Source organism: Erpetoichthys calabaricus, chromosome 1 (assembly GCF_900747795.2).
Source record: "Erpetoichthys calabaricus chromosome 1, fErpCal1.3, whole genome shotgun sequence".
Classification (NCBI taxonomy): domain Eukaryota; kingdom Metazoa; phylum Chordata; class Cladistia; order Polypteriformes; family Polypteridae; genus Erpetoichthys; species Erpetoichthys calabaricus.
Window position 1 is genome coordinate 315,034,768 of NC_041394.2, and position 23,227 is coordinate 315,057,994.

General features: G+C 39.0%; 1 protein-coding gene across 2 annotated transcripts in view; it reads left to right on the forward strand.

The window, feature by feature from the left end:
* The window catches only part of scube1 (signal peptide, CUB domain, EGF-like 1), a 527,308-nt gene that overhangs the window by 370,178 nt on the left and 133,903 nt on the right, over positions 1-23,227 (forward strand). The gene's annotated exons all lie outside the window — the stretch shown is intronic.

Here is a 23,227-nt window from a genome sequence, read left to right on the forward strand (position 1 = left end):
TGTTAACTAAGCAGACTCACATTAAAAATTCACAATCAGTACACTAAAACTTTCCTGTGACAAAATAATTAGCATTCTTTGATTTTTCTCTTGTCAATTATTTACAGATTTTTGTTCAATATCTGAAGTGTCATGCCTTGAATGCAAACAAAATGTAGGCATATCCATCACTGCAACAACAGAAAACACCTAAAATGTCTCAAAATTTGTACAAGAGGACAGATGTTTAAAAAATTAACAATAAAAGTAACACAGGCTTATTTGTTTGTGAGTTATCATTCATCCATCTTTATGCTTGATAAAGGCCTTGTTACTGGACATCAAGTAACAAACTAAACTAACACACTAAACTGTGCAATATGGATCGAGCATGTAAGCCAAACGCAAACAGTGACCCATGCTTTTGGAGCCATGAGGTGGCCCTATAAACTGCTCTGCCATAGTATTATATAGTAGAGTTTTAGATTATTTTTGTTCAGGTGATATGGTAAATAAATAAGCAGTGCTTACTATACCATCTATCCCGCTTATTCTGGGGAGAGTCATTGGGCAGCTGGAGCCTATCCCAGCAATCATAAGGCACAGGGCAGGAATAAAGCCTGGACAGGACACCAGCTCATCACAGGGTGAACACACTCACAATCACACATACACGCACACACACACATACTGGCCAATTTAGCGATGCCAATTCACCCAACTTGCATTTCTTTGGACTGGAAGATAAAGTGATTTTCACAATGCAACGTTCATACTACATGAGTTCGGACTTCCAAATCTGGTGCTCAACAAGACATATCACTTTCTGATTGCCCTGGCACCATTGCACCCCGACACCTGAAATCCACCTAAATGGTGAAACGTCTTTGTCATGTGTCTTAGACACATTTAGACCATAGTATAAAAGCCCCATACTGGCTACACCAACACCTTTTCCAGAACCAACATGTGCTTTTCCTAGGTAGTCTCCCATCCAAGCAGTGGCTGCCTGATCATGCTTAGCTTCAGGTGCATGACCTGCTCTGATATGCATGTGGTATGGCTGCTAGATGTCACATATTGTATATAGTTGTGGATAAGTTCTCCCACGGATAAGTCAGGATTTGATTTTACCGTGCAATTTTTGCCATTTTATAATGTCGGTCGTATAAGTCAAATGCGGAAAACTCACGCTATTGGTCCAAGTGATTATGATACGCTAACGTCCGCCTGAGAGAGTAACCATGGAGCACACTGGCTTTTTTTTCTATGTGGGTGTGGCAAAGCGTTGTATCAGCGTGTGCTCCTAACCCCTCTCTCTCTCGTGCCTACGTAACCACACTGTAATACCCAAACTATTCCAAAACAACATTTGTACTGATTTGTGTTTTTTGTATCTCACACGCTCATACACCTTTATCGTAAGAGCATCTCTTATCTACGATAGAGCGTTCGATCAGAAGAAAATATGAAGCTGGTTTTAAATTAAACGTTGTTGAAGTAGCAAAAGAAATTAGTAACTGTGCTGCTGCAACAAAATTCGATGCGACTGAGAAACTGATGCAAGATTGAAGGAGGTAAGATGTAAAAAAAAATGCAAATGTCACATTTTTGAATGGGCGTATCAGTCGGGGTCTGATTTTATGATGGATTTTTCGGGTTTCAAGACCCAACTTATACTGTATGTAGGTATATTGGGTAATAATCTTTCCACATTGACATAGTAGACCACTTCTGCATGACACCTGTTTCTATAATGACTATATAATTGACAGTGAGTTTGATCTCTACATGTAATTCGTGATCAGTTTTTCCTCTCTTCAATGACCCTTCTGCCTCTGGCAGCTTCTTTTGGTTAATAGGTTGAATGCTTTTATTCATTTGTGTTTTTTCTTTCTTCTTCTTCTTAATCTTGGCATTATCCTGGGGGTGTGCAGTATCCTCTTTTTGGATTGCAGTATGCAATTCCATGTGATCAAGAGCAGGCTTGGGTGTAGTTGGCTATCCTCATGGGTGCTGGCCATCAACTGTGAAGTGATAGGCGATGTCAGCAACGGTTCCCGGGGCTGTCCGTAGGATGTGTTCATACCACTGAAATCTCCTTTGTTGCATTTTCTTCACAATTGGTGCAACCTCTCCGAATTGCATCATTGTGGTATCAGTCTAGGAGAATCCCATGAAGCATGCACATCTCCATAGCATGGAGGCGACATTGAGTGCTCTTGGTGGCTGGCCAGCATTCAGCTCCATACAGTGCAACTGGACGGACTATTGTTATACCCTTGTATACTGGTATAACCTTGACTTGAAGCTGACCAGTATGCGTTTGTCACATATCACACACAAGGGTGATTTCTTTCTACCACATCCAGGCCGCATTCATCTTTCTCCGCACTTCATCATTGATATTGTTTATTATCCTTTGATACAGAATGTTTATTATTCGTAAAAGTTTATTTTAAAATTTGTTTGTAATTTATATATTATTGGTTGAATTGTGTCATTAAAAGTGAAAAAGCAACAACAATCTATTTTATATAACCCAAAAATCACACAAATAATTTCTCAATGGACTTTATCAATCAGCTTTAATAATTAAAGCTCTTGTGTAAATAAAAGGGGTACACAGTTTTCATGCACCGTGTGCATATATCTACTTTATTTCTATTTGGCTGATATCTTGTGTGTAATTATAGTAATACATTATATATTGAACCTTGGTGTAAATAACTAAGATATGCAGTTTGCATATATATTGTAAAATCTTCTTCTTCTTCTTCTTTCGGCTGCTCCCATAAGGGGTTGCCACATCGGATCATCTTCTTCCATATCTTTCTGTCCTCTGCATCTTGTTCTGTTACCCCCATCACTTGCATGTCCTCTCTCACCACATCCATAAACCTTCGCTTAGGCCTTCCTCCTTTCCTCTTCCCTGGCAGCTCTATCCTAAGCATCTTTCTCCCAATATACCCAGCATCTCTCCTCTGCACATGTCCAAACCAGCACAATCTCGCCTCTCTGACTTTGTCTCCCAACCGTCCAACTTCAGCTGACCCTCTAATGTACTCATTTCTAATCCTGTCCATCCTCGTCACACCCAATGCAAATCTTAGCATCTTTAACTCTGCCACCTCCAGCTCTGTCTCCTGCTTTCAGGTCAGTGCCACCATCTCCAACCCATATAACATAGGCATATATATTGTACATATATATTGTAAAATATAATATATTTTTATTTTTTTATTTCTATTTGGGTGATATCTTGTGTATAATAATAATAATAATACATTTAATATTGAACCATTCCCATGCTCTTTTAGGGTGTAACCTTTTAGATTATGTCTATTCCTAAAAAATTATGTTTAACATTAGTATTAAAGAGAAGATGTACGGAGCCCCTGAGGGAACATGGTGTAATTTTTTTTTCTGGGGATTTTTCTGGTGCGCACCAGATAGTTTCAAGTGAGCACCAGATAGTTTCAAGTGCGTACCAGATAGTTTCAAGTGAGCACCAGATACTTTTAACTGCACAGTAACTGAAAAGGGGCTACCTATACATAATTTCTGATGCATATTAGTTATGTTTTATAGTTGCACTTAGGAAAAACCCATCTAGCACCTTCAATATCAGACAAAAATCTTCCTTCTTCACATGTAAACCATTTTTTTGATATTTTGTGTGCATCCATCAGTAGCCATGAAGCTGACCTGAGCTTTTCAATTGTTGCTGTATATCCCCAATGTTGCCATAGACCTTATGACGAAATAGGCCCTTAGACTTCAATATATGTTTTAAATGCCTTTCAGTGATAATGTATCCATGACAAACTGCAAGAACAAATGCTATGCCTTTGTGTTTAAGATCAAGCTGAAAGAATACTTCTATAAAGTCTCCAATTTCCATCCATCCATCCATCCATCCTCTTCCGCTTATCTGAGATCGGGTCGCAGGAGCAGCAGCTTGAGCAGAGATGCTCAGACTTCCCTCTCCCCAGCCACTTCTACAGGCTCTTCCGGGGGAAAGCCCAGACACCCTGCGGAGGAAACTCATTTCAGCCGCTTGTATTCACGATCTCGTTCTTTCGGTCACTACCCACAGCTCATGACCATAGGTGAGGGTAGGAACGCAGATCGACTGGTAAATTGAGAGCTTTGCCTTACGGCTCAGCTCCTTTTTCACCACAACAGACCGATGCAGAGCCCACATCACTGCGGACGCCGCACCGATACGCCTGTTGATCTCCTGCTCCATTCTTCCCTCACTCATAAACAAGACCCAGAGATACTTGAACTCCTCCACTTGGGGCAGGATCTCATCCCCAACCCTAAGAGGGCTCTCCACCCTTTTCCGGCTGGGGACCATGGTCTTGTATTTGGAGGTGCTGATTCCCATCCCAGCCACTTCACACTCAGCTGTGAACCAATCCAGAGAGAGCTGAAGATCAAGGCCTGATAAAGCAAACAGGACAACATCATCTGCAAAAAGCAGTGACCCAATCCTGAGTCCACCAAACCGAACCCCCTCAACACCCTGGCTGCGCCTAGAAATTCTGCCCATAAAAGTTATGAACAGAATCGGTGACAAAGGGCAGCCCTGGCGGAGTCCAACTCTCAATGGAAATGGGTTTGACTTACTGCCGGCAATGCGGACCAAGCTCTGACACCGGCTGTAGAGGGACCGAACAGCCCTTATCAGGGTGTCCGGTACCCCATACTCTCGGAGTACCCCCCACAGGATTCCCCTAGGGACACGGTCAAATGCCTTTTCCAAGTCCACAAAACACATGTAGACTGGTTGGGCAAACTCTCATGCATCCTCCAGGACCCTGCTAAGAGTGTAGAGCTGGTCCACTGTTCCGCGACCAGGACAAAAACCACACTGTTCCTCCTGAGTTCGAAGTTCGACTATCTGACAGACCCTCCTCTCCAGGATCCCCAAATAGACTTTTCCAGGGAGGCTGAGGAGTGTGATCCCTCTGTAGTTGGAACACACCCTCTGGTCCCCTTTCTTAAAGAGGGGGACCACCACCCCGGTCTGCCAATCCAGAGGCACTGTCCCTGATTCCATGTGATGTTGCAGAGGCGTGTCAACCAAAACAGTCTTACAACATCCAGAGCCTTGAGGAACTCCGGGCATATCTCATCCACCTTCGGGGCCCTGCCACCAAGGAGTTTTTTGACCACCTCGGTGACCTCAGTCCCAGAGATGGGGGAGCCCACCTCCGAGTCCCCAGGCTCTGCTTCCTCTTTGGAAGGCATGTTAGTGGGATTGAAGAGGTCTTTGAAGTACTTCCCCACCGACCAACAATGTCCCGAGTCGTGGTCAGCAGCGCACCATTCCCACCATGCACAGTGTTGACACTGCACCGCTTTCCCCTCCTGAGACGCCGGATGGTGGACCAGAATCTCCTTGAAGCTGTCCGGAAGTCATTCTCCATGGCCTCCTTAAACTCCTCCCATGCCTGAGTTTTGCGTCAGCAACCACCGAAGCCGCATTCCGCTTGGCCTGCCGGTACCTATTAACTGCCTCTGGAGTCCCACAGGACAAAAGGGTCCTGTAGGACTCCTTCTTCAGCTTGGCGGCATCCCTCACCGTTGGTGTCCACCAACGGGTTCAGGGATTGCCGCCACAACAATAGAGGCATGGAACATGGCCCATTCGGACTCAATGTCCTTCACCTCCCTTGGGACGTGGTCAAAGTTCTGCCGGAGGTGGAAGTTGAAGTTACTTCTGACAGTGGACTCTGCCAGACGTTCCCAGCAGACCTTCACAATATGTTTGGGCCTACCAGGCCTGACTGGCATCATCCCCCACCATCGAAGCCAACTCACCACCAGGTGGTGATCAGTTGACAGCTCCGCCCCTCTCTTCACCCGAGTGTCCAAGACATGTGGCTGCAAGTCCGACGACACAACCATGAACTCAATCATCGAACTGAGGCCTAGGGTGTCCTGGTGCCAGCTGCACATATGGACACCCCTATGCTTGAACATGGTGTTCGCTATGGACCATCAGTGACAAGCACAGAAGTCCAATAACAAAACACCGCTTGGGTTCAGATCAGGGGGCCATTCCTCCAAATCACGCCCTTCCAGGTCTCACTGTCATTGCCCACGTGAGCATTGAAGTCTCCCAGCAGAACGAGGGAGTCCCCAGAAGGTGTGCCCTCTAGCACCCCCTCCAGGGACTCTAAAAAGGGTGGGTACTCCAGACTGCTGTTCGGCGCATACGTACAAACAACAGTTAGGACCAGCCCCCCCACCTGAAGGCGGAGGGAGGCTACCCTCTCGTCTACTGGGGTGAACCCCAATGAACAGGCTCCAAGTCAGGGGGCAATAAGTATGCCAACACCCGCTCAGCGCCTCTCACCGGGGGCAACTCCAAAGTGGTAGAGAGTCCAGCTCCTCTCAAGGAGATTGGTTCCAGAGTCCACGCTGTGTGTCGAGGTGAGCCTGATTATATCTAGCCGGAACCTCTCGACCTCACGCACAAGCTCAGGCTCCTTCCCCTTCAGACAGGTGACATTCCACGTCCCAAGATCCAGCTTCTGTAGCCGATGGTCGGACCGCCAAGGTCCCTGCCTTCGGCCACCACCCAACTCACACTGCACCCAACCTCTTTGGCCCCTCCCACAGGTGGTGAGCCCATGGGAAGGGGGACCCACGTTGCCTCTTCGGGCTGTGCCCGGCTAAGGCCCATGTGTGCAGGCCCGGCCAGCAGGCCCTTGCCATCAAGCCCCACCTCCAGGCCTGGCCCCAGAAGGAGGCCCCGGTGACCTGTGTCCAGGCAAGGGAAAATGCCATCCAAAGTTTTTATTCTTCATGGTAGGTTTTCTGAACTGCTCTCGTCCCTCACCTAGGACCAGTTTGCCTTGGGTGACCCAACCAGGGGCATAAAGCCCAAGACAACAGAGCTCCTAGGATCATTGGGACACACAAATCCCTCCACCACGATAAGGTGGCGGCTCGAGGAGGAGTCTCCAATTTCCATTTTTCCTAAGTGCAACTATAAAACAGAACTAATATGCATCAGAAATTACGTATAGGTATGGATCCCCTTTTCAGTTACTGTGCAGTTGAAAGTATCTGGTGCACACTTGTTACTATCTGGTGCTCACTTGAAACTACAGTATCTGGTGTGCATTTGAAACTATCTGGTGAGCACTTAAAACTATCTGGTGCTCACTTGAAACTATCTGGTGCTCACTAGAAACTATCTGGTGCTCATTTGAAACTATCTGGTGTGCACTTGTTACTATCTGGTGCTCACTTGAAACTATATGGTGGTCACTTGAAAGTATCTGGTGCGCACTTGAAACTATGTGGTACGCACGTGTTACTATCTGGTGCGCACTTGAAACTATCTGGTGCTCACTTGAAACTATCTGGTGCTCACTTGAAAGTATTTGGTGCTCACTTGAAAATATCTGGTACACACTTGTTACTATCTGGTGCACACCAGAAAAATCCCCAGAAAAAAAATTACACAATGTCCCCTCAGGGGCTCTGTAAAGATGCCTTCAACTACAAAGAAACAAAGTTATGCTTAACTTGTTAAGAAATAAGCAAAAATCTGTTTGTAAATTAATATATATATATATATATATATATATATATATATATATATATATATATATATATATATATATATATATATATAATATGTACTGTATATACAGTATTTCAGGATAATCTACTGTATATCATCTCACCAAGTCAAATTTATTTTGTTAATGTGTGCTGTAAATAAATATCAGAAATATCGGACAATCAGAAAAATAAAAAACATTCACTGTAGCAATTCAGTAAACACTGTCTAAATCAAAAGAGAATAACACATGTAGTATTCTGGCTATGGTCAAAGGACCCTTAAAGAAAATGGAAAGAATAATTATTTTGCAATTGAAATAATTTTACAGGAGCAATGTATATGGCCAAATGCCAGTAGCCTGTTCGTGTATATTTTAAGAATTTAGTGTAAATGATATTTGCAACAATTCACTACATAAACAATTTTTATATTAAATATTTGTTATACAAATACAGTATAAAATGAAATCTGTAACATTACCTACCATACTTCAAATTTTGTAAATCACATTTTTTGGCATTAATTATAATAGGCAATAGTTTTGATAATTGCAAAGGTGTGTAATGGATGAAAAAATGTGATCCTCAAAAAACTGGCCACTGTGTTTGTTAATAGAGACATTAAACAGCAGACATAAATAAATTAATACACATCAAAAGTTATGTTTGGTTTTGTGCCAAAATTTGAATACAATCTGTTCTTGCAAAATACTGCAACTACGTTCAATTTTACTGTGTATAAAATGGCATGGCATGGGCTTGTCTTTTCTTTGAAATCCTCCACACTTGGCTCTTGGCTCAGTAATTTATTAACTGGAATTTTCAACCTTTTCCAAGTAAGCTTACTCCACAGGATCTGTCCTGTTGATTGTAGTACGCTGTTATTAATGTTTGTCTTATTGTATAATTTCTTAAATTGAATGGAATGATGGTATGTCACTCAATCAGTTAGTTTTATTTTAATACAATACTTTTATAAATGAAATCAACACAAGGCATTTAACAAAGCAGATAAGGTAAAGGGTTACATTAGAAGACAACTAAAGAAGGTGAACACAGACTTCCCAGCAGTTTTTACAGTATGTAGAGCCAAACAGTTTGAAATGACACCTATCAGTAATGCACAGTATATTAAATGAACGTAACATATAAAAAGAAGTAATTATCACTGCCACCTTACAGCACCATAAAAGTCTCCTTACATGTAAATAGAGAAGTTCATCTCCTATATCACAATAAATGTCTGGTACAGTATGCTGCAACTGATGCACTGGTCTCACAACTCCTTCCAATTTCACTCTTGAACATTGTCCAAAGATGCATAGCCAATTACATTTTGGGCAGCATTCTTTACGAAGCAGAGATAAAGTCATTGAGAACATTGACCTCTAATTCTCAGCCTGATAGCTTTAAACCCGGCTGTAGACTGCCATAATGCACAGCAGACATCACAGTCAGAAAGGCCAAAAATAAAAATGAGTGTATAAATACAGTATGTGCATTTCAGGGCACATTGAGAATTTTGAACCCATATTGATGATAACATATATCAAAATTTAACATCACTGGAAATCACCTCAGCTAAACAAATAAATTAGTAAATTAAGATAATATAACAAACTCTCAAATGAATCAACCATCCACTTCTTCAATTTACATTTTCCAAAACAATGTTGGCCCCTTTGTTTTCATTCAACCTTCTGTTGTTTTTAATAGAAAGAACAATTAATGATACAGGACCAAATAAACCAATGCGATGGATATATCTGTTATAAAATAAAGACAATATAATCAAGCAGGACAGAAGATCAAAAGAGCAAAGGTAAATGGTGGGTGCAAGTTGAATAGCATTGATTAAAGTCAGATTAAAAAACTGTGTGTCAAATGCAGATGAAGATAGCTGCATCTTCAGTCTAGAGTTTGCCCCTTTCATATAGTTGACACAGCACTGTACTATATCAGTTGGATTTTTTTATTGTTATCATTATTAATTTACTTGGCTGACACATTTTGCAACATTTGACATACAATAGGTTACATCTTTGCCAGGGCAGATTTACACATTTCTACTCTCTAGTCCAAAGCACATAATTCTGCTCCCCCCCCCTCACAAAGTTGATTTATAATTTTCAATTTAATATGTAATAGTTTATTTTTGAAACATATAAGCACTTAATACAATCTTTATAATCTTTGAACCACATTATATTTTTAATTCAAAACTACACTACTATACTACTTATGAAATTGCATAACATTAACACCTACAAAAAAACTTTCCATCGAATTTCTTCAAATCGTCTTAAATACCTACTAGAATTTCCTCCTTCACACTTTTGTCCATGAAAAGGCTTTAATTGTTTCATTGAAATGGACAGATCTTGTTAAATCTGCTTCAATGCAAAGAAGTGCAAGGGCATGTTTTGTAAAAAAAATCTCAGCCCCCCCTTATAATTTGGCGAACACCTCTGTCAACTTTTTCTGCTTATGGCTTTCAGGCTTACGGCCCTGAGTAAACTAAACAGTATATAAAAGTAGTACTGATATATTTTACGTACCTACTATCAGTACAGTATATATGTAGAAGTCAATCGATATGAGCGTAAAGAATCACTTGGAATCACTATTGTAATGCCAAATCTTGAATTTTCCTTTAACACGTGGTTTATGCTGAGTGTGTGAGAGAGAAATAGAAAATGCTTTTTGCCTGTGACTGAGCAAGATAGCGCAAGCTGTAGAGATGGGCAACGTAAATCTACCACTCAATTTATTTAATGTATATGGATGTAAATTTAAAAATCAGCATTTTGTATGGCCTTTTTTAAAACAATACTGAAAAATCTGTAAATATTTGGTTGTTATTTATTTTGTATATATGCCCCCCCCCCCGACTGCTGCACCCTAGGCAATGGCCTAGGTTCGCCTTATGGGAAATCCGACCCTGATTTCATGCAGTCTTTCACACTGTAAAAATTGAAATCTAAGCAAGTGGAAAAGTATTTATAGAACATTAGAACACTCTAGATGAGAACAGGCCATTCAGCCCAACAAAGCTCGCCAGTCCTATCCACTTCTTCCTTCCAAAAAAACATCAAGTCGAGTTTTGAAAGTCCCCAACGTCTTACTGTCTACCACACTACTTGGCAGCTTATTCCAAGTGTCTATCGTTCTTTGTGTAAAGAAAAACTTCCTAATGTTTGTGTGAAACATATATCATGACATTAAATCTTGTTTTCCTTATTGTAAGAATTATTGTCTTATCAAATAATCTGTAATGATTATTTAGCTTACTTTAAGAAATCTTGTCAAGTAAATTTTGCTTACCCCATTGGAAGATTTTTTTGCTAAATAAAAGCAAAACAACTCCCATTTAAAGTTTTTTTGTGTAGTTTTTGCATATTAATAAAGTATCTATCTATCTATCTATCTATCTATCTATCTATCTATCTATCTATCTATCTATCTATCTATCTATCTATCTATCTATCTATCTATCTATCTATCTATAAGCATTTTTTGCTGTGCAGTGGTTACGTGTGGTGCAGCGGTTAAGGCTTTTAACATCAAACACTGAGGTTGTGGGTTCACATCCCACTACTGACACCATGTGACTGTGAGCAAATATCTTTAAGGACAGAGGTACAATTAGAAGAACAAAAAAGATATAACCAGTTGTATCTCAAATGTTCTAAGTCACCTTTGATAAAGGTGTCAGCCAAGTAATAAAAGTACGTGTTGTTTTGTTTTTCCAATTGGAGCTCAGGCAGATGAAGAGAGTTGCTCACTTTCACAGTAGTGGGGTTTGATGCCACAGCCTCAAGGTTTGAAGTCCAGATTCTTAACCAGTATATCACACTTCTGTTTTAAGAGTACTGCCTCCACTACAGATCCTAGTGTGCAGTAGTTGTTTTAAAGCTGTTAATACAGCAATATACAGTACATGTGACAAGTTTGAAGTCGTTATTCATAGTCTGAAACCCTCCTTGGATATTATCATTATTATTTTTACCTTCACTTGCAAAGCCAAATGAAAGGAAGGCTAAAACATCAATAAATGAATTAAAAATATGCTACCTGCTAACCTAATTTCCATATGCAGCCACCTACTTGTTCATTACAGGCAGTTGTAAGTCGGTTCAATTCCTGGTGCAGCTGACCACTCACCTAAGTGGAAATAACTTAATGCTCCTTGCCACTGCCTCTACATTTTTCTTCAGTATTTTTGGGAACTACAATAGCCACATGAATGTTACTTTTATATCACAACTCATTCTTTTGTATTTGTCTACAAAACATCACCTATTTTTTTTCCCCATGCTCTGTTATTCTGACTAATCAGGTCTGAGATTCTACTCAGTATTTATGTACACCTGCTACAACACTACCTGGACATTTTAATCCTCCTTTATCTCTTTGTTTATTGTATTGCTGCATCATATTTTATCATTTTCTATCTATCTTTTGTATTCTATTCTGTCCTTGTATGTTGCACCTATACTATCAAGACAACTTCCAATACATATTAGTGCACGTGGCCAATACATTCTGATTTTGTCAGAAAGTTTTACCCTTTTTGTTTTATTTTTACCTGCGACTCATCTTTAATATCCCTCCGAAGAATTTCTATGGTTCACCAGATTGCAAAAGAAAGTATGTGAAAATAGGAAATAGTAATGTAAACATTAACTGTGCTTGTGTGGTTATAGTGAATTACTCAATTAATCTGTAAAACGTCTTGTACAGATTCTGATTCACATTCCAAGCCTGGAAAAAAAGCTAAAATAAATCAGAACAAGATTTATTAACTTAAGCTATGTCAGATACTTGATCTCCAGAATCTGTAACTGAATGTTGATTAGGACCGGATCATTATTCTTTCTCATTTGAAGCCTAGGATGCCTGTTGCATTTATAAACATGCAAAATGCTGTTTGTTATTTTTAAACATACTTGTGAATGTTATTAGAGTAAGATAATCTAAAATGAAATGATTATTGAAATAGGGCTGCACTGTTCATGATTATCCGAGTATTTTAGAATGAGCCAGAAAAGCAAAATATTTTCTATTATTGTTGATCATACATTAGATTCTAGCCAAGAAGAACAAATGTCACTAAAATTACAATTTGTGCATATATACTGTATGAAGGTGATTTGTTTATTCAAGATTGTTGTATCACATTTCAACAAGAGACCAGTTGCTATAGTATTTGCACTGATTAAAATTGTTTGAGATATTCAGTTAGATTTAAAGAACAGCTGTAAACAGGAACAGTGTCCCAAAAAATAGAGGAAAAAACAAAAGAGTCCTTGTGTGCATACATCAGAAGAATCCATAAGCATGTTTGATGCCTTGCTGATTCCATTGTGTGACCTTTGTCATTTTTTTTTGCACAAAACATTTAATGGTGCTGCTTTGAGTTATATTCTTCATTCTTATAAAGAAGTACAGTACAATTTTATAACAAAAGCCAGGCATTGGGGATAACCAGAATGCAAGGAGATATTTACAATTATAAAAAGTGCATTGATTATGATGAGGATTTTCTAGAAAAGAGTAGTTCTGATTGACCTAAAGTGATTTCCCACTGATAGCTTTTCTGAATTGTACACTGTACATGTGCAATTCTATTTGGTATGCTGTTCTTATATTTAATTTAATATAACTGGAGAATGTTATTGAAGAAACAAGTGGTCGTTATGAATTTATATCATATAGTTATGTAACAGTGGAATGGTGTTGCAGCAGCAAATGCTACGCATGTATCCAGTATCCCAGGGATGATTTTTTTAGTGCCTAATTGTTTTCTATCTGGAGTTTATATTGATTTGAAGATGAGGTTAATTGGCAATTCCAAATGGGCTGCATGTGAATGACTACTGTGATGAACTGGAGCCCAGTGCTGTCAAAATAGGTTTCAAGCATCTGCAACCCTGAATTTGACTAAGTGGTTTTAGATTGGGATGGCAGCATATGTTCATTGGAACAAACTTGTAATCAACCACATCAGAAAAATTTCATCAGAAAAGTCTTTTCAGTTATTAATCAAAATAGTGCATTTTAGAAACTTTAAAACAGTTTAGTAATGTGAAATTAAGGAGAAAAATGCTAAAGACAAGGCTTTCTGTCAAAGTTGCTTATATCTTTAATGCTTGAATAACACTATAGAGGTTCACTTCTGAGATGTGGAAAAGATGTGAAATGAAAGATTATTCAATATAAATTAGAATGTTACTATCTGTGCATGTGAAAAAGCCCATATTTTGAGTAAAGGAATATTTATGTATATACTAGCTTTGCCCCGCGGCTCCGCTTTTGTAGTAGTGAAAAAGGACAGTGAGGAGGGCCCTGCCCGGCTCCCCACTCCTGACATTACGCTTCCCCCTCATCTTGGCCCGCAGCCTCTGTTATGGATTAGCGCAAATATATCACTCCTGCAAGCGAACTATGATTCTTAGTGTGATGAGAAGAGTCGTAATATCAACTAGAATGATCAAGCAAATTATAGAAAAAAACCCGATCTAAATCTGTGAAGTAGTTCTCTTGTTCGCTAGTTAAGCTTCCGACCAACTACATGTATCTCGGATTCACACAAATAAAATGGTACCACACGTGAACTATCATACATAGTGTGCAAAATCCAGTGGTGTACCTAGAGGGGGGCAAGGGGGGACATCTGTCCTCGTGCGCAGCATTCAGGGGGCGTCGAATTGATGTTCCCCATTGCATTTTGGCAAACAGGAGCGGGCGTGAAATCTTCAGTTGTCCCCGGGCGCTGAAAACCCTAGCTACGCCTCTGGCAAAATCAATCGGAATGTTAAAGCAATTTATAGAGAAAAACCCTATCTAAATCCATACAGTAGTTCTCTCATGAGAAGTGTGAAAATTTTTAAAACAAAACACAGGAATGAGTTGGGGCACAGTACAGGTGAACCCAGTATAATTGTTGGAAAAATAACAAAAGGTTGAAAAATAGCAAGCTGTCTTTTCAGACTGCAGTCAACAGACTGACTCAAAATGGTGGAGGAACCCCTTAAGAAGAACCCACAGCGTAAGGTGCGGGGCCAGGGAACCGTGACCCAGAAATGACGTCACTGATGCTGCCTGTCATCTGATCTTTAGGGGAAGCATTAAGCATCAGGATGGAATTATCATTAGATACAGTGGTGTGAAAAACTATTTGCCCCCTTCCTGATTTCTTATTCTTTTGCATGTTTGTCTCACAAAATGTTTCTGATCATCAAACACATTTAACCATTAGTCAAATATAACACAAGTAAACACAAAATGCAGTTTGTAAATGGTGGTTTTTATTATTTAGGGAGAAAAAAAAATCCAAACCTACATGGCCCTGTGTGAAAAAGTAATTGCCCCCTGAACCTAATAACTGGTTGGGCCACCCTTAGCAGCAATAACTGCAATCAAGCGTTTGCGATAACTTGCAATGAGTCTTTTACAGCGCTCTGGAGGAATTTTGGCCCACTCATCTTTGCAAAATTGTTGTAATTCAGCTTTATTTGAGAGTTTTCTAGCATGAACCACCTTTTTAAGGTCATGCCATAGCATCTCAATTGGATTCAGGTCAGGACTTTGACTAGGCCACTCCAAAGTCTTCATTTTGTTTTTCTTCAGCCATTCAGAGGTGGATTTGCTGGTGTGTTTTGGGTCATTGTCCTGTTGCAGCACCCAAGATCGCTTCAGCTTGAGTTGACGAACAGATGGCCAGACATTCTCCTTCAGGATTTTTTGGTAGACAGTAGAATTCATGGTTCCATCTATCACAGCAAGCCTTCCAGGTCCTGAAGCAGCAAAACAACCCCAGACCATCACACTACCACCACCATATTTTACTGTTGGTATGATGTTCTTTTTCTGAAATGCTGTGTTCCTTTTACGCCAGATGTAACGGGACATTTGCCTTCCAAAAAGTTCAACTTTTGACTCATCAGTCCACAAGGTATTTTCCCAAAAGTCTTGGCAATCATTGAGACGTTTCTTAGCAAAATTGAGACGAGCCCTAATGTTCTTTTTCCTTAACAGTGGTTTGCGTCTTGGAAATCTGCCATGCAGGCCGTTTTTGCCCAGTCTCTTTCTTATGGTGGAGTCGTGAACACTGACCTTAATTGAGGCAAGTGAGGCCTGCAGTTCTTTAGACGTTGTCCTGGGGTCTTTTGTGACCTCTCGGATGAGTCGTCTCTGCACTCTTGGGGTAATTTTGGTCGGCCGGCCACTCCTGGGAAGGTTCACCACTGTTCCATGTTTTTGCCATTTGTGGATAATGGCTCTCACTGTGGTTCGCTGGAGTCCCAAAGCTTTAGAAATGGCTTTATAACCTTTACCAGACTGATAGATCTCAATTACTTCTGTTCTCATTTGTTCCTGAATTTCTTTGGATCTTGGCATGATGTCTAGCTTTTGAGGTGCTTTTGGTCTACTTCTCTGTGTCAGGCAGCTCCTATTTAAGTGATTTCTTGATTGAAACAGGTGTGGCAGTAATCAGGCCTGGGGGTGGGCACGGAAATTGAACTCAGGTGTGATACACCACAGTTAGGTTATTTTTTAACAAGGGGGCAATTACTTTTTCACACAGGGCCATGTAGGTTTGGATTTTTTTTCTCCCTAAATAATAAAAACCATCATTTAAAAACTGCATTTTGTGTTTACTTGTGTTATATTTGACTAATGGTTAAATGTGTTTGATGATCAGAAACATTTTGTGTGACAAACATGCAAAAGAATAAGAAATCAGGAAGGGGGCAAATAGTTTTTCACACCACTGTAAGCCCTCAAGTTTTAGTTTTATCCCAAGGAAACGTGTGACAATATATGTATAATTTTTATTAACATATATTCATTTTTATCCACGTAGATTATATAAATGTTCAATAACAAATTTGATTTTTCCAATAAATGATGTGCTTGCTCAGGGTGTCTGCATATCTTGGTCCTGCGCTGATCATTAGCTGTTTCAAACAGATGTTTGCAGGTGTTTGTTGTGACGGTTTCTACAGGATTGTCAATATGATTCAGTTGGCTGTTCACAATTTTCCAACTCACTTTTGCACCCTCCATTAACTAAAACACAGAGATTCATTCCAATGATCCTGAACTTTTCCATTTGGCAGTGATGGTCTTCATGTTCTTACTCCATTTTAGCCTTAAATACATCTCTGAAGCACATTTCCTACTAAATAATGTAATTAGCTTATTGGAAAAAGCTGCAGATAGTACTATGAAAAAATGTGTTTTATAAGTATTATCTCTTAACATGTTTTTGGTTTCACCATGTTGCCCAGTGACTAGAAACGGTAATCTTGATCCCGTTTGGCTTTATTACCATCAGTCAAACAATGCTGAAAGTTAAAATGTTAGTTTTGGTTGGTCAAGTTCATTTATTTATGAAGCCTTTGTGTAGAAATGATTTGTATACAATAAGTCTTTTTACAAATGCAGAGACCTTATCTTGTTTTATATCAGAAAAGCCAGTTAACACCTTTGCCTGATAAATAAGACAGATATACCCGTGTATGGCTATGAAATGTGAATTTCATAAATGGAGTTGAGAGCGATATTTTCACCATTCAATACAGACCTGTATGACTGCTACAGTATGCTGTTGATCGCTGTTATGGATAGCTGCAGTGCATCATGCACACTTTATTTGACAAATTGCTTGAGAATGAAATGCAGTGTTACATTTTCCATCTGCTGTGTATTTTTCTAAGAAAAGAAGGGCTGAATATTTGATTTTTTTTAGAAGCAGGATCAAGCCAATTTTAACTGTAAATTGAACACACAGCAGCTGCCTTTTTGTGAACAGAAAAATAGAACAGCAAGTTTTTTTTTATAACAAAGGCTTACATAATTAATATAACCCACTATAATCACTTTAGCTAATATTAATAACCTAAATCATGTTTTTATACATACTATAAAAAATCTTTATCTTGAACACAATTTTAAACAGAATGTAGTCCAATTTAGGCTAGTAAAAAACAAATAATACAATGTATTAATAATACTGTATAAGGAACTAAGTAAAGGCAGTCAGCTTAGTGTGCTAAATAGTCAAAGAAAGATATGATGACACAGAAAGAAGTTATAATACAGTAAAACTAGAATTTATTTTAGAAAAAAACACATCCTTATACATCCTACAGGTATGTGGGGGTCCACATTAATGACAGTTTTTACTGGTCTAGGAAAACAGAAGAACTACATAAGAAAGGGCAGATCTGGGTCTTTTTCCTTAGGAGACTGCGTTCTTTTAATGGGTGAAGTGGTATCCTTCACATCTGTCAACTCTGTGATGGTCAGTGCGATTTTCAAAACTGTGGTGTGCTGGGCTGGTAACATCATTTCAAGAGATGCCCACCGAACCAATGAGCAGGGCAGGGTTGTTGGGCAGGCTCAGTTATAGGATGTACTCTGGACTTCCTGGAGGTCGTAGTGAAGGAGAGAGTTAGAACCAAACTGAGTGCCATTATGATCAATGCTGCACATCCTCACACTGACACATCAACACTGAGGACTTTCAGCCAACAAATAATTCTGCAGAAGTGTGTCAAAGAGACGTCACTAGGGGTCCTTTATATCAACACCAATATTTCTGCATAAGGTCTCACTGGGACCGTGACAGCCAGATCAGAAATTTTATTTGTTTTTAATTTTCTTGCTTTTTACTCATTCTTGTGTGTGTTCAGACCACATAGTGTGTGTGTGTGTGTGTTTAGATATATTTATTATATTTATATTATATATTTGTTTATCTATCTATTTATGTATTTAGTTATTTATATAGAGAATTTCTGTAAAAATCCCAACTTCCCCCTTTGAACAAATAGTTTTATCTATCTATCTATCTATCTATCTATCTATCTATCTATCTATCTATCTATCTATCTATCTATCTATCTATCTATCTATCTATCTATCTATCTATCTATCTATCTATCTATCTATCTATCTATCTATCTATCTTTTTAACGTAAATAGCAATAGCTCGGCCACTTTTTGGTACTATGTTCTCTTGTTGTCTGCGTGGGTTCTTCTCTGAGTACTCCCATTGTCTTCCCAGATTACAAAGTTGTGGCACACTCAGTTGATCACGCTATATTTTTGCCTTCATTTTTTGTGTTTTGCATTGTCTAAATGTGTATTTGTTTATTTGATAACTAAAACTGACCCATAAGCTAATCTGGTTTCACATAATTGAGCTTGCCCAGTGTTCAACTGGTGTGCTGCACAGCAGAGGTTTCTGCTGCACTCCTAAAGCTGCTGGGACAGACTCAGAATGTGGGTTTAGCATATTCAGAAAGTGACAGATTGAGAAAAAGATGAATAAAACAGTGAACTCTAGGGAACAATTTCTTTATGCAAGTATCATTTAAATATTTTACTATTTTTTAACAATTTAATATCTCTTGTAACTTACACTTGTAGATGTATTTGGGTATGTAAACCTACTTTTAAAAGAGCTAAGTGCATCTTTTCCTCATTTATGCTTCTTCTTTCTTGGTATCTATATAGTGGACAATGGATTTTTCCTTTTAAGTAATGCTGAAGTTTTTTGTTAGTGAGTGTGTACCTTCTGTAGACTTCAACCCGTATTTCCAAAATACTTAAGTGATAGAAGAGATTTCTGAAAGAGGCACTAAAGCATGATGACTTTTTACTTTAGATTTCAATATTACAATCAAAGTCAAGATGAAGGTGCAGCAGGTGTTACTGCCCACTTGAACTGCTTGAACGTTGGGCTTGACTCTGACAGGGAGGACTTATTCATGGCTTCCTTGTACTTTTGTGTGTACTCCTATGGTCCAAAACTATTTGATATTAAATGTTTCTGACCATTTCAACTTGAGCAGTTTTTGAGATCTGAGTTATTCTTTAAATCCATCAAAATGCCTTTCATCAGAACTACATTTTGTGTGTTTGTTCCATGCTATAGCACAGAACATTTAATGCAATTTAAAAGGTCAGATGGCATTCACCTGGAGACTGGAAATTACATGTTTCTGGAGTCAAGAACGTTACTTTTGAATTTTTGACCTACAGAAAGTGTGCCTTACCTTTGTAACTGGCTAATCATTTTCTTAAATCTTGGCAAAATGTCTTAAATACCTGACCTAAGGGGTAAAGGAATTTGCTTCAGCCCAGCAGCATATCTGATTGAGCACTGAGAGAACAAGTTCCTTTCATGCAATTGGGTAACAGTTATTGATGTTAATCATTGACAGGATGATAAATGCCAGAATATAAATCCTTTATTCTCTGTAGTATGAGTACTCATGTCAGACATATTTTACTTGATACTTTAATTATCATGATAAACCATAAAACCGGCTCCTGTTGGATGTACATAAAAACTTACACAACAAACTAGATTTATGTTTTTAAATAGACTAGTTTATGTGCAATATATTTTGTCAGCTAGAGAGCTGGAAACAATGTGATTTTTTTTAAACTCATACTTTGTAAAAGTCCTCAGACATAATGAAGCCCAATGTCCTATTAAAGCGATTTATATTAATATTTCTGGTTTTTCAATAATTTGAAGTCTTATCATCTTTCTGTGTGCAGCTAACATAATCGATAATCAGTACATCATTGTGGTTTATCTTTTAAGTGATTATTTTGATATAAATACATATATAACTGTACAGTATAGGTTTAGCTTGCATTTATGCACATACAGGCCTATAAACATTTTTACCTTGTACTAGGAAAAGAATGGAAAACTAATACAGTAAGTTTACATGGACGTATTAAGCCATGGGACAAGGGCCTTTCAAATGAAAACATCCAGACACAAACTACAAGAAAAGGAGCCCCAGTAGTGTTTCTTGACACACTTCCACTGAATAACACATTGGCTGAAAGTCCTCAGTGTTAGTATGTCAGGGAGAGGATGTGTGGCATTGTTCATAATAGCACTCAGTTTTGTTTGAATTCTCTCCTTTGCTGCTACCTCCAGGGTCCAGTGTGCATCCTAAAACTGTGTTTGCCCTTTTAGTTAGCTTGTTAATTAGGTGGGCCACTCCTGAAGTGATATTAGCTGCCCAGCACAACACAGTGTAGAAAATCACATTGGCCATCAGATGAGAAGTGTCACTTCTCACATTAAAGGAGCGCAGTCTCCTAAGGAAAAAGAGCCTGGACTGCCCTGTCTTATATTGCTCATCTGTGTTCTGAGACTAGTCCAACATGTTATTGATGTTGACCCCCAAGTTTTGTAGGAGTGGACCACCCCTACATCGACTCATTGAGCAGTGACCAGACATAGTGGCTGTTTGGAGTGGTGAAAGTCAATAAGCAATTCCTTGTCTTAGAAGTTAAAGTGCATACAATCTCTTTTCACCAAGAAACAAACCACGTGACTCCTACACTCTGTCATCCCCTTTATCAATACACCCCATAAGTGCAGAATCATCTGAGAATTTCTGCAAGTGACATGACATTATGTTTATAGTTGGAGGTGTACAGAATGAAGAGAAAAGTAGACAGGACTGTTCCTTGTGGAGCTCCATTATTGCTCCACGACACCTTAGGCTCACCTTCACCTGCATATCTCTGCATTTACCCCTTAACAGACGTGGTGGATGGTAATGAAAGCACTGGAAAAATCAAAAATCATAATAATCATAATCCTCACAGTGCTGCTAGCTTTGTCCAGGTGAGAATAAGCCTTGTGGAGCAGATGGATAACTGCATCCTCCTCTCCAATCTTTGTCCCATAGGCAAATTTCACTGGGCCCAGGAAGAATGAAAGAAAGGTGCCAAGGGTATTGTATCATTGTATCTTGAAACTGCAATTTGAATAAAAAGGTAAATTAATTCATTCAGCTACTACCATACTGTCTCTCTATCACAGTGGATTAAAAAAAACAGTTTTGCGCTGTTGGATTCCATCATGTCGTGCAGGTTTTTTGCTTTTTCTCCAAACTAGGCCACTTCAACACAACTGAAGAAGGAACTCTGAGATAAATAAAAATGACCCTGTGCTCCTGTTGTACCACAGGTTATTTTCTGCCTTTCTTTGCCTTGCCAGCTGTTTGTTTCAAGAATTTAAGTGAGCATTATAAGTCAAGCTAATTATCATTCTACCTCCTCTAATGCTGTGCGTGCTTTGTCCTTCCATAGACAATTATGTGGTGTGTGTGTGTGGAAGGATTAATCAATAAGCAAAGGATAAGGCATAAAAGATATATCTTTAGGAATCATGTGCCCTGTGTAAAATATAAGATCATAAGGGTCTGTGCAGATTGTAAGCTTAGGAAATGCTTTAAAAATGTCTGATGATGATGTTTAATTTAAAAGGTTAACACAAATCAACACAAATCAAAAGTTTATTTCTTTATAGTGCTCTCTACACGACTGCATAATGCCACTGAATGCAAAACTGTAAATGAGTAAAAAGTCAAACACAGACAAACAGATGCAAGATATTGCAAATGATAAAAGCATGAATTCTGGCGGCAACATTTACTGTATTGTAAAAAGGAAATAAAACTTCATTGTAACATGATTTGTAACTGTGTTTATCATAAACGTTGAACACATTGCATGTAACGCCTTTATTTAAGTACTGTAGCAATACAGAAAGAGACCAGTTGAGGCAATCTTGTAAAGGTACATCACACTGGGACTCCATGCCCATATTTAACCCAGGCACATTTTTCATTCCTCACAATGCTTTATGAACACTTTTTTTTTAACAGCATGCATCCTGAGCTTCAAATGACATGCATTGTGGACATCTAGAAAGTTTTGGGATGCCTACCAGGTCCTCCCTGTTAATCCAAACATAAAATAAATTCAAATAAAAAGAACGCTCAATGGCGTATATAACAGCATGAAAACAGAGTAAACTAAAAGAGGTCTTCAGATTCTTTTAACAAAAATTGTGCAGATTGTGTTCGGGAGCTCCATGCTGATTGCAATGTCGCCATTGGGGTGGACTTACTTTCCCTCAATGGGTGTCTTCTCGCTGCTGTGGATGACAGCAGAGACAAGAATGTTAGCGATTGCCCCGCTTCTCACCCTAGGGTATCACTTACCTCCAATAAACCTGAAAGGTGGCACACTGCGTGTCAGCATGCATAGCTTGCTTCTTGAATGGACCTCAGATGAGCCTTTACAGAGTTTTGCAATTCATATTTTTCATTTATTTGTGAATAATTAGAAATAAAAGCATAGCTGTGTCAGGTGGTCCCCTCCCCAGTTTTTATATCACCTTCAAATTACGTGTTGCAGTTACCTAGGCAGAAGAAAAGTATTAGAGGTGCTTGTGTCAAAGGGACTCAAGACTCAGAAGTGATGAAACAGGTCTAACTATTTACCGTTACTCTGAGGCCGCTGTCACTAACTGGTTGTCAATGTGCCATGCCATGCAGAAGGCCAAGATACAAATGGAAATACAGTGAAAAACATTTGACATGATAGTCATATCTATGGTAGAAAAAGCAGATGATAAAATTAGCATACAGAGATGTGCAAGTTGTTTTTATAATAATAATTAATAACTAAATACATTTATATAGCACTTTTCTCACAACTCAAAGGGCTTTATACAGTATAGACAAAGGAGAAGCACTTCAACCTACACCAATGTGTAGCACCCACCTGGATGATGTGATTGCAGCCATTATTGCGCAAT